The sequence below is a fragment of the Meriones unguiculatus genome, chromosome 10, assembly GCF_030254825.1.
Source record: "Meriones unguiculatus strain TT.TT164.6M chromosome 10, Bangor_MerUng_6.1, whole genome shotgun sequence".
Classification (NCBI taxonomy): Eukaryota; Metazoa; Chordata; class Mammalia; order Rodentia; family Muridae; genus Meriones; species Meriones unguiculatus.
Genome location: NC_083358.1, coordinates 96,190,536 through 96,203,693, shown reverse-complemented (window position 1 = coordinate 96,203,693; position 13,158 = coordinate 96,190,536). Strand labels below are relative to the sequence as shown.

The following is a 13,158-nucleotide window of genomic DNA, read 5'->3' as shown; positions in this document are numbered from 1 at the left end:
ATGACATTTCATCTGTAAGTGTTTCAATATGTTCACCTGACAGATAAGTTTAAGAGAAATAGTCATGATGCTTTTCCCCACATCTACAGATCTACCAGTTTATAATGTTGTATTGGTGTGTGTGTAGTGTGTGTAGTGTGTGTTTGTGTGTTGCTAAAGACCAAACCGTGTGACTTTCACTTAGTAAACAGTCCTCTACCACAAGCCACATTATTGTCCTTAAAATAACTTCTTAATAACAATGCCTGATAAGCATTCAATATAATACCAGTGTTTATCTACACTTTTCATTTAAATCAGAATTCCAGTGATGTATACAGGTTGCAATTAATGTCTCTTAGTTTTTCTGCTTAAATTAATTGCCAATAAATCAGCTTCATTTATACTGTAAAGTTTCTCAAGCTCATTGTTTGATTTCTCACTATCTGAATTTCCTGTAAACTTGGAAATAATTTCTATCACAAAGTTGTTCTGAACATGAAAGACATAAACTATGTATATCCTACACTGTAATCATACTATGTTAGGAGTTGATAAACGTAATTTATACATTCACTAGTAATGACCGATGTGCTCTTGGAGCTCTTGAAAAAAATAAATAGTAAAAACTGTCTCATTAGTTTGTCGCTATTGACTAAGAATTTTGAACTTTTTCTTGGATCTATTATTGGGTTCATAGTTTTTGGTTCATTTTTGTTTCAACTTTTCAAGGAAATCATCAGTTTCATTAAGGTTTTCAAAAAAAAATGTAGTGTATCATTTTTACATTACATTTACTTGTGATCTCTTTAAACTACCTTCAAAGTTGTCATAAAATTTGGGCAGTTTTATTTTGTATTCCTTTTTTTTTAGTTTTAATTTCTATTTATTTTTAATTAACAAATTATTTATTTTTAAATTTGAGGTGTTAATTTCATTATATATATTTTGTCTATTCTCTGTATCACTCTTTCTTATCTTTCTTATCTCCCTGTATCCCAGATTCATAACCTTTTTTTTTTATTGTTTTATGACCAATTTAGTTTAGCCAGAGCCATGTGTGTGACCCCTGGGTTGGAAGTACCTATCAGAGCCTGGTGGGGTAATCGGTGGATTCTCAACTGAAGGCAATGACTCCCCTCACCTATGTCCTGAATCTGTCATAGCCAATAGTCTGGAAGAGAAAGGTAGGGCTCCTCCAGCCACAGCTCACTGTTGGTAGGCTTGTTCTTGTGCAGATCCAATGCAAGCATCTGCAGCTGCTATGAGTCTGGAACGGGATGGCTGTGCCTTGTCCAGAAGACGCTGTATCTTAGCTCCTTTCCCTAGCTTCTGGATCTTACATCCTTCCACTAATGCTCCTTTGTAAAATAAGTGTGTGCATGTGTACAAGAAGAGGTCTTTCCCTCTCGCTCCCAGGCTTTAAAATCTGCTAATTTTGGCACCAAATGATCAAGTTTATTGTATTGATAGTGTAAGTCATTTCAATAGAGAATAACTAAGAGTGTGTTATGGGTGTAGAGAATGGTAACAGGTGTAGACTACAAACTAGTGCGACTGTGTGCTTATGGTCACCTGCTCTCTTCGTACCCAGCTCTAGATGGTTGGAGCTTGTGGATAGCATTGCTTAACTGCTTCTGTACATTCCAATGTCCTGACAGTCCAATGTCAGATGCATGCCAATGATCTTATCTATAACCCTGCGCTGGGCCAACTTATCCAGACAGTGGGAAATGGATTTCAGATGCTCTTTTCTGCTGAGTATGACTGAGAATAATTTCTCCGCCTAGACTTATTTTTTTTTTCTTTCAGGAATTTGGCAGAGGAGCAGCTTCAGATGCCTGATGGTGTACTACTATTCGGTCGAGGCCATCAATCAACAGAATTGCAGAATGACGTGAGGAACACTTGGCTTTGTAAGTATTTGTCTTCCCAGTTCTCCTTGCTGATCAATAAAGCTAGTTTGATTGTCTGCATTGAATGGTTAAATCCTATATACCAGGAGTTTTGTGCACCATTGCTTTGAAACCATGCTAATGTCTGTTTTGTCTTTCTAATTTTTGGTGCAGTTTAATATTTGGAGGAAATATGCAGTCCCTGTTGCTGAACAGTTGCTTCCTCACACCCTACCCTATCAGGTATGAAGCTCACGTTCTCATGCTTCCCACTTTCACTTACCAAATTCTCATCTGATGGCAAAGCTTTAGTCTCCCAGACAGAGCTATAATTGGGAGGACAGTGGAGCATAACAGTGATGTTAAAGTGCCTCCTCATTGTTTGGAGGGCACAGAGCTCTATGGTAGGCTATATATGCTTAGCTCTTTATTTCTAGCTACCTGTCTTTTGAGAAAAGATAGCAAGGAACAGCAGTGGGAAAGTGACTATATGAGTAAAGATATGGAATAGAGTAAGAAATTGGAGCAAATATTTGAATTTCAGGAGCTGAAAACGTCTAATTGTTACTTCTAACTCAAATGTTAAAGCCATTTCTGGAAGCTGAATGTTATACCATTTCTACTTACAGTTAAATCAATTTCCCTAAGTATCTGGCTTTTAAACCCACAGCTACTTTAGGGCGGGGCTAGATTTCTGTAAATTGGCAAGCTGACACCATTTCTGACTCAAGCTCAACCTGCACTCTGTCTTTTATCCCCCTTACTAGGAGCTGTTGTTACTATATTCTTATGCCAGGTATATATAAAAATGTAGAGCCTCAGATATCTTCACATTTATATAAAGTTTCATTATTCAAAAAACACCCTCTAGACACGTGTAATTATTCAAATAAATTAAAATTAAAATTTGCTTCTCTTACAAAACTGGCCAGTTTCCAAGTGCTCAAAGGTAACATGTGGCTAGAGGCTTCCACATCAGAGAGAAAAGATGCAGCTCTTTCCATCGTCTTGAGGTTAGCAGCACAGGAGGGACTCACTAGATGTTTTTTTTCCTTGTGTGTAGTATTTCCCTTAGAGCACAGTTCACAAAGACTATCAGGATGATTCTCTTAAATGAACTTCATATTAAGGTCACAAGTTCTTCATCAGCAGCCCTGCCTGAACTTAATGCATCCACAGTTGTCACCTGCTGAAAGGGTTGAAGTTCCAGATCAGAATAGGAAGCTCTCATCCTGCCTGAAAAGCTGACAAAGAAAACTTAGGGGAGATGGGACTTTTCAGCCACTCCTCAAATTAGTCCCTCTAGAGTCACAGATGATCCAGCAAAATGAGAGTTCACTGCTCCACATTTGTGGAATTGCTAATTTTATTTCCTTTTATCGAGAACTGGTCTGCCTTTCTAGTGAGTCTCACTACTCATCATGAGAGAAGACAAAAACAAAAACAAACAAATAAACACAAGCCCAGTCAACATATAACTCATGGTGGTTTTAAAATATAACTTGAATCAATACTTTAAACAGCTCTTTATGTGACTCACATGCTAGGTAACTCCTAGCTACATCCCTGATCCTGAATCACACATTTCTTGAGTGTCAAGTGATGACATAAGTTTTACATATTAGCTTTTCTTAAAAGACATGTGACAATTAGGGGAGAAGTTCCTTGATCTGGATCAATACCATAATCGTTGTGATTTTCTTTCTACTTGACTGTAGATTTGATAGTTTTCAAAATAGAAGATTGAAGTAAAAAAAAAAATCCCCATTTCAGGCAGGTTTGTTGGCATCATTAAGATGATCTCGTTTCCTGTTGTCTTAGTTAGGGTTATTATTGCTATAATGAAAGAACACAACCAAAGCTACTTGGGGAAGAAAGGATTTATTTGGTTTATACCTCCACAGCACTGTTCATCACTGATGGAAGTCAGTGCAGGAACTCAAACAGGGCAGGACCCTGGAGGCAGGAGCGGATGCAGAGGCCATGGAAAAGTGCCGCTTACTGGCTTGCTCACGTGGCTTGCTCAGCCTGCTTTCTTAAGGAACCCAGGACCACCAGCCCTGAGATTGAACCACCCACCATGGGCAGGGCCCTCCCCATTAATTTTGTAATTAAGAAAATGTCATAGAATTTTCTTCACTGACGTTCCTACTTTCAGATGACTCTAGCATGTGTCAAGTTGACATAAAACTAGTCAGGACATGTACATTACGACAGGTGATGGCAGAAACCTCGTGGTAACTGTGCAGTAAATGGTGACTGTATACCTCTCCCCTCTTCTTCTTCTGACTTTCTCATGGAGTAGGGTCCAGGGGACCAAATCTATGTCCATATCTCTATCGCAGACTACAACACAGTGGCCTGTGTTTAATATACATACAGTGTTAGAGGTAGTGATACTGTTGATAGCGTCATCAAACACTGGAGTTCTGGGCAATACACATGTATTTATATTTAGTCACTGAGTGAATGAACATACTTCCATACAGGGGCACAGAGGTCATCTTGTTCTGATTGTTGCATGGACACAAACTGATGCCAAGCTTCACCTTGATCCAAATTAGAGAGTCGAAACTCAAGTCTTTGAGGTGTTTTGTTTTGTTTTTTTTTTTCATCATTCATAGTGCCACATTTATGTTCTTGTGAAGGTAAATTCTGAGCCAGAAAGAAATGAGGATATATATATATATATATATATATTTTGCTGGGACTGGTGGTACATACCTGTAATCCCAGCACTTGGGGAGGCAGAGGCAGGTGGATCTGTGTGAGTTCGAGGCCAGCCTGGTCTACAAAGTAAGTCCAGGATAGCCAAGGCTACACAGAGAAACCTTCTATCTTGAAAAACCACATATATTTGCTTAATTAAAAAGGTCAACACATGGTCAAGAAATGGTGTAGTGGAGTTTGTTATATGGCCATGGCAAGCTAACACACAAAGAAAATTTTAAAACACTTCAGTCTGTCACCAAGAACTTTTGCAGATTCATCAGCACATTCCCCTGCCTAAGTAGGATATTGCGAACGTCACTGAATTTCTCTTCAATAATTTAGACTCTCACAATGCCCGGAACTCCTGTCAGCCACCTCACTTACAGCAGCATAATGGAATAGGTTTGGGATGAGCCTATTGGGTGAACTCTAAGCTCACCTGTGGTATGACTTTAGGGTCAATCTATCATAGGTCCTATTTTCTTTGTCACTATATACTTATCTGACCTACATTAAGAACAGAATGGTTGCTAAGAGGGTACAGAGATGGGAGAGGAGAAGCAGAATTCAAGGTTAGTTTGGGTCCCCATCAGTGGAAACTTCCTTGTTCTCCTCGTAATTTATTGTGCCAGAGGTTTGGATAAATGTCCCCAGCTTGGTTCCCAGTGCATGGTGCTATTGAGATATGGCAGTCTTTAAATGGAGCCTCATGTGAGTTCTGGTCACTGGGGAAATGCCCTTGATGGGATGCTGAGATGCTTGGCTCTCCCACCTCTTCTCTATCCAGAAGGCGGTGGTTTTTGCATATTTCCCTGCTTCACCGTAGGCTCCAAAGCAGTGGGCCAACCACACTATAAAACCTCCAAAACAGTGAGACCAACTCAGATTTTTTTTCCTGTTTTTAAAATACAGGTTTATTTTTATTACATGTGTCTGAATATTTGGCTTGCATGGTTATATGTATATCATGTGCCTGCCTGGTGCTGCAGAGACCAGAAGACAGTATCAGATTTCCCCAGAATTAGGGTTACAAATGGACGTGAGCTGCTGTGTGAGTGCTGGGAATTGAACCCGCATCCTCTGCAAGAACAGCAAGTACTCACAACCACCGAGCCACCTTTCCAGCCTCTAAGCCTTTTCTTTTAAAAAATTAATTCCCTCAGGTATTTGCCCACAGTAATGGGATGCAGTTCTAAATGTGGATGCACATAAATGCACTTGACCTTTGAGAACAGAGGTTGTAGAGTTGGGCAGTCTTGGCTCTGAGTCCTATCTGTGAGACAGAGGGCTGGTTATTCTTCTTCTCTGGACCCTGGTTTCCTTCTTATAAAGTGGAGATGGTAAGTAGAGCATAGAGCTGTGCAATTGAAATAAAATGTCCTGCTTATATCAGTCGCTCTGTCAATTTTCGTTTCCTAAATTCTCTGCCCCTTACCTTCCCACTCAAGTGGACTGCTGATTAGGCTAATAATGCTTTGTTCTGTTTCTCAGAGGATTATGAAGATTTCTGAACACTTTCAGAACTAAAACAGCATTGTAATGGGATGTCTTCAGAGGTTCCATCGACCTCATTCTCCTTGGTTATAAAGGATAAGTCTTACTAATGGAGAAAAGGAAATAAGCAAATTTAATTTTACCTGGTCCTTTTTTAGGTGTGTGTATGTGTGTATACATGCATGTGTTTGAACATGGGTATAAACGTCTGAGGTGAATGTCAGGTGTCTTCATCAATCACCACTCACCACTTATCTTTCTCTCATCTATCTTTCTATCTATCTATCTATCTATCTATCTATCTATCTATCTATCTTTCTATCTATCTACTTTTGAGACAAAGTCTCTTACTGTTTTGGCTACATTGGCTGGCCAGCAAGCCCAAGGGACCTGCCTATCTTTGCCACTCATGGGTATGTATGTGGTCTTACATGTGTTCTGGGGGATTGAGCTCAGGTCCTCACAGTTACATGATAGACACTTGACTGAGTTACCTTTCTCAGGGTTTTTATCATTGTGAGCTGTTACCAGATGTTTCAAAGTGGTAGAAATGATTGAAAGGCAATGTCCCAGTATTTGTCATCCACCTGACCTTTTCTGCGTTAGTTCTTGCTGGAAGTGCTAAAGGTGCAGAATTCCAGCTTTGGGGAGAAAGGGAAATCCTTAGCAGCCTTCTCCATCCTGCATCATCCACGTGGAATTCTCCTGCAGGGCAGAGAGGAGTCCAGTTTCTATGACAATTAGAGCTGATCTGCCAAGATTGCCAGCCAGGGTGCTTGCACAGCTAATTGCTATGCGCACATCCGCTCATTAGACTTTGACCCAGAATCACCAGTGTCTTTCACAAGGTAGGCAGTGAATCATTGGTTTTAGCCCAGGCTTTGTCTCTTTCAGCTGTGGTTTGATTTGTACCAGAAGTACAAACTGTGCTGGCCATTACCTCACTTAGTCAGGAAGGTTCCTGAACTTTCATAAGAGGCTAAACACGTCACTACAAAACAGACATTAGTCGTCTGAAGCCAGTTAGGACCCAGAGATGCTGTTCAGTGACTCTCTGATATTATGCAAATGCTGTACTCCTCTGAGCCAGTTATCACAACTGAAATAGAGATAATAAAGTTCCATCCTCAGAGACACACAAGAGTGAGGCACTAAGAAAGTCTGATACCTGTGTTCACACCTGGAGTGAGAAGGCACCATAGGCTGGACCAGGATGTAGGTGATTGGCACTCAGGTTCCACCTTCTGGTTGCCACTGTCTAGACCTTGTGTGCCTTCCCACCAAGGTTGCATCCTATGTGAGTCAGTGCATTGTCTTTTATTCTTTTCCGTCTTTGAATCTGAGAATATTTAAGAGGCTGCCAGGAAACCCATCACCATCAAACGGCCATATGAATTTGAAACAATTTTTATGTTCTCCTACTGGTTAACTGAAAAAGTTTATTTTTGTGTTTTCTAATTTCTCTTTTCTACTAAAATCTCACTTCTAGAATTGTAGAGAGAGAGCTACCAAGGTGGAATACTTTACATTGACTAGTTTGAGATGGAATACACTAAGAATTAAGTGTGTCTTCCATTAAAGAAGGAAGACCAATGTTCAAAAGAAAATATTTATTGAGTACTATACCCATTATGTGTCAGATACTGTGGATATAAATATAAATCTGGGGTCTCATGATGATGAACAATGTCCTTCTACCTCTATTGTATGATGGCTACAAACAAGTGAGGAAGATTTGGATCTAAGCCCCTCCACCAGCTGGCTCTGAGCCAGCAACCTCCGAGGGCTTCCTGTTAGACAATGCTGTGAAGTACTCATATAGGATGGGACACTCCTAGAAAACAATAGCCTTCTTTTCTTGTCTGTGCACCCAAGGTGGGTGTTGTTATTAGGTTTTGGGTAAGAAGCCACTGGAAATAAGCACCCAAGCTCCTCCAGGGACCCATGTTGAGGGAGGTGAGAACTCAGCACCACTGACTTCCCGCCAGCCATTTTCTATGGGGCTCTGTGATGGCAGAAGAGCTTCCAGCTTTGTCTCCAACGAGGCTTTTTGTTGATGTAAAAACAGCTGGATGGGAGCATTCCTAAAGAGGACATTTAGAATTTCTCATGCTTTAAACAATGGAGTGCAGCTATCCAAATGAACTGTAATTTCCCCCTGGGGTTATGTTCTGGCTTTGAATGAGAGCGGTTAATTGCCATTGTGTCCAGTGTTGCTTGGTTGATGTGGGAGACAACACTGCCTTGACAATGACTCATTGGAAGCAACTGTCTAAGTGGAGGGTTCTCCTGTCCAGCACTGTTAGCCGTGGCAACTTTTGGCTTTTGCTCGTGAACATGGATCCTAGCCATCTTTCTACGCAAGCTTTGCCTTTTACCGCAATCCCCAAACTTCCTAAATAACAAACTTAGTTCTTCTCTGGCTGTCTGAGAAAACAAATACTAACCCTTGTCCCACCCATTCATCATGCTGCCTCTCTGCTTCTCATAAACGGACCCCGCTTTCCCAGGAGGGCTTGGAGCAGACACTGGAGTCTCAACATGTTCCTGGTGTGGGAGGGGATTCTGTGAGAATGCGTTGGCTGCTACATCTGGGGGAGGCTGGTGATGAAAGATGGCAGCTGGGATGAATGAAGAGAGGAGCCAGTTTCCGGCAGGCAGGGGGCAGGCTCCTCGATGACTCCCTCCATCTTATCCAAATACCATTTGTTTGAATCAGCTGCCGCTTGGCTGCCAGGTGCTCCCTACCCTCTCCTAGAAGAGCCAAACCCTTCCTGACTCCTCTACCTGCAGTGGGAGCCTTCCAGGATCACACAGTGGGTCCAAGGAGTGCATAGCCTAGCAACAGGCACTTAGGTGAAAGAAAACATCTTATGCTGGATAGGACTTGGAGAGCAAAGACGAAGGGATTGGAACTGCCCTCAGTCCCATCATTAGACCTGTCAGCTGGCTCGTATTCTCTAGCTTTGCTGAGCTGCTGAGCATTTAGCAAGTGTGTGACTCTACTAAACGCGTTATCTGCGTCATCTCATTTACCCTCACAGCAACCCCAGGAAATGACACTTGTGCCCCACAGCTGTCCTACAGGAAGTGAGATTTAGACCTGAGGCCCACTGAGCTGTCCCTAGACACTCCAGAATGTGAAGCGCTAGGGTCCTGCTGTCTGAACAGGAAGCTGCAGCCTCAGGAGATGAGCCGCTCACGGAAGAGCCTAACCTCTAAGGCTCCTGGCTGCCACAGGAACCTCCCCTTCCCTCTGGGAAAAGAGCCAGCTGGGATACCAAGTCAGAAATGCAGGGAGGCTCCTGCAGTGGCCGAATTAATCACCCTCAGCTTCTGCTATGGCAAAACTACCTTGCCCTCCTTGTTGTTGTGGCCGTTTCCCCGGGGTGTTCTGCAGCATCCGCTTGACATCACCCTGAATATTTCCTAAATGCCACCTTAGTGCGCGGGTTCCATCTTTTATGTGGCCCTTACCCGAGTCCCAGTGTTGACATAACTAATCCTTGACACAGGCCTCACTCAGGTGACTTCTTAGCCTTTTTCTCACAACTGGATCAGTACACAACACTGTCCCTTGGCCCATGCTTGTAGAGTTTTTCATTCACATCCAGTCTCTGCCATCTCTTTTCTCATTACCTCATGCCATTTTGAAGTATTTTGTAAATTTTTAGTGATCTTTCTATAAAGCTATAAACCTAGTATTCCCGCCAAATTCTCTCTCTTGTCTGTGGTTCCCTTTTGGCTACATCAAGGATGGTGAAACTAGGTGGAAAGATTGCTGATATGCGTGAATTGCGAGGCATCATTTAGGACTGCTTGGGTGCCAATGACAGAAACTAAGCCTTAAGGCAAAGAAAAGGAGACAAAGGGAAGGAAGGGGAGAGATGGGGCGGGGGCAGAGATAGAGACAATAACCATTTCTTATTTTTCTGTCACTCCACACAATCGTTAGCTTGACACGTATGCCCTGGGCTGGACACCTACACAGCCTCTCCTACTGACGCTTACGCTGTGGGCCTGGGATATGCCTAAAGGAGTCATTAGAAGAGAGGAAATGGCCAGCACAGTGATGCATACCCAGAATCCCAGCACTCAGGGAGGCAGAGGCAGGCGGATCTCTGTGAGTTTGAGGCTAGCCTGGTCTACAAAGCAAGTCCAGGACAGACAAGGCTCCGCAGAGAAACCCTGTCTTGTGGGTGGGGGAGGGGAAATGATGCCTCATAACCTACAGTAACAAATGGAAAGAGGAAGAGCCTCCTATGTCAACTTCCCCATAACCTCTGTATTATGACTTCTTTTCCATTTAGTTACCTCATGGCCTCGAGTGAAAATAAGAAATCTGCTCTAAAAGCAACATTGGCTAATAAAGTATGGTTTTAACTTGCATTATTTTTTTTAAATGAAGCCAGATGACTGTTTAAACATTGCTGGTGGAAGGGCAGAGTGGCAGCTGTATTCTGCTCTGGGCATGGCAGGGCAGGGGCTTGTGGGAACCCGTAAGCTCCAGGTTTGTGCCTAGAGGGGTTTTAGGTATCTTGTAACCCACAGCCTCATGCTTGAGCCTCTGTGCCATTCATAGCTGCCCACGCAGCCCCAAAGTCTGCGTTAGTCATTTCGCCCTGGGCAAGTATAGCCTTATACTAAGAAACTGCTGGGCGACTGCCTGTCCTGAAGTCTCTCTGCCTCTGTTTCAACAAAAGCTCCTGTTTACCCGCATTAGTTACAAAAAAAAAAAAAAAAAAAAAAAAAAAAAAAAGATTTTTTTAAAAACAGGGTGGCTTTGTCCAACTTTCTTCCTCTGGGAAGCCAGGTACAGCAAAATCCTAAGTGTGTTTTCTCTGAGGTGGCTGTGGAATTTTCTAAAATGTTCATAAAGCGGAATTCAGTACACTCCGAATTCCACTACGGATCTGTGTTAAATACTCTTCTCGTTGGTGTGACAAAAAAAGGGTCTGACAAGAGCAAGCTGAGGAAGAGGGTTTATTTGGCTCAGTTTGAGGCTGTATTCCCATTTGCCCCGCAGGCGTGGTGGCAGCCGTATGCAGTTGTTGGTGGAAAAGATCATTCTGAGTGAAATATCCCAGAAGGAGAAGGACAAACACGGTATATACTCACTTATATAGACCTATAAGATATGATAAACATAATGAAATCTATACACCTAAAAAGATAATCAATTGAGCGGACATGGGGTAAGATGATCAATCCTCGTTGAGAAAGACAGATGGGATGTGCATTGAACGTATGACAGGAGTCTACTGAAGGCATCTGAAAGACTCTAACTAGCAGTGTTTTCAAAGCAGATACAAAGACTCATAACCAAACCTTTGGCAGAGTACAGGGAATCATATGAAAGAAGGGGAGTTAGTATGATGGGGAAAGGATAGGAGCTCCACAAGGACCAAATATATCTGGGCACAGGGTCTTTTCTGAGACTGACATTCAACCAAGGACCATGTATGGATATAACCTAGAACCTCTGCTCAGATGTAGCCCGTGGGTAGCTCAGTAACCAATTGGTTTCCCATAGTAAGGGGAACAGGACTATTTCTAACAGGAACTCAATGGCTGGCTCTTTGACCTCCCCACCCCTAAGGGAGGAGCAGTCCTGTTAGGCCACAGAGGAGGACTTTGCAGCCAGTCCTGAAGATACCTGATAAAACAGGATCAGATGAATGGGGAGGAGGTCCCCCCAATCAGTGGACTTGGAAAGGGGCAGGGTGGAGATGAGGGAGGGAGGGTGGGATTGGGAGGGAATGAGGGAGCGGGATACAGCTGGGATACAGAGTTAATAAAATGTAACTGATAAGGAAAAAAAAAAAAGCAAAGATGAATGCTGCTGCTCATTTGGCGCTCTCTCTCTCTCTCTTTTTTAAATTCAGTTCCTGAAATGGTGCCTCCTGCATTCTTCTCTCCCAAGATAAATACTGTCACAGACACACCTAAGGCTGCATCTACCAGGTGACTTTGAGTCAATCAAACTGACACTGAGGATTAACCGTGATGGCTCTCATTAGTAAGACAGCAGATTCTCCTGATGAAATGTTTTCACCTTCAGGCACAGCTTTGAGGACAGTCTACTATGGGGCTCTGGACCCTTCACAGTCCCATCTAGTGTGTTCCTGTTTTTCTAGCCCTATTTCCAGCTATTTAGGTCCGTAAAACTCCTTCTTTCACTGTATACAATGTTTTGGTCTATAAAACTTAGCGGTGTGGGTGTGCGTGCAGATATCTGAGTTTTTGTTACGCATGCTATTCATATTCTTTCACATTCTTCTATCTACCTTCCCTTCCTGGTAAACTTCCATCCCGCCTGCTGATCCTTCCTCTTTCCCACCCTAGACACCAGGGCTTTTCTCCCCTCCATGTTTTTATAGCTATAGGAATCTAGCTCTATTTTAATGCCTTTTTTGTTTATAATCACATTTTGGGGGTATCCTTTCTCCTGTAAACAGGTCTTTTCACACGATAAATTGCAATGAACATGATAGGAAGTAGTTTAGGCAAAATACAGCCAATATCCTCCCCATGATAGGACGGACCCAAGGCAACGGTCTGCACCTAAAGCTTCTGACAGTGGTACTTTGAGCAGAAAAGATGAATTGTCTATAAAGACGTTGATGTTCCTTATACGAGTTTAAGAAACGAATTGCAGGTAATAAGTAGTATTTGTTCACTTTCTTATAGGAACTGTTGTTGGGGACTGAAAATATAATGGAGACAGACCCTGCCCCTTGGTGTTTTCACGGTCATGTTTGTTACAGCTAAAACACAATGCTCAGTTAAATGAAAGAACAGTGTATTGTGCTGGAGCCAATCCATCCCTTTGTGGCTTTTTGTTCTGTTCTACGAAAGGAAATAGCGTCCCCTCCCCAAATTGCTGCAGAGGCATATTTTATTATGTAACAATGCAGATGGTCTTTATCTCAGGGTTCAATCTGAAAAACCATTTTGTGAAATTATTGGAAACCCTTAGCTTCAGCTGGAAAAATTTTAGTATCTTGAAAGGAGAGGAGGGAGAGTTAGTTCAGGGACTTAGTGCCTTGCCAAGGAATTCAGGGCCCTGTTTTTAATC

General features: G+C 42.4%; 1 long non-coding RNA gene across 2 annotated transcripts in view; it reads left to right on the top strand.

The window, feature by feature from the left end:
* The window catches only part of LOC132657061 (uncharacterized), a 99,285-nt gene that overhangs the window by 69,176 nt on the left and 16,951 nt on the right, over positions 1 to 13,158 (top strand). For both annotated transcript variants that reach the window (XR_009594903.1, XR_009594904.1), the window contains exons 2-5: positions 1,792 to 1,895; positions 2,049 to 2,117; positions 11,107 to 11,186; positions 11,966 to 12,044. This is a non-coding gene — a long non-coding RNA (uncharacterized LOC132657061). The remainder of the gene's footprint in view (positions 1 to 1,791; positions 1,896 to 2,048; positions 2,118 to 11,106; positions 11,187 to 11,965; positions 12,045 to 13,158) is intronic.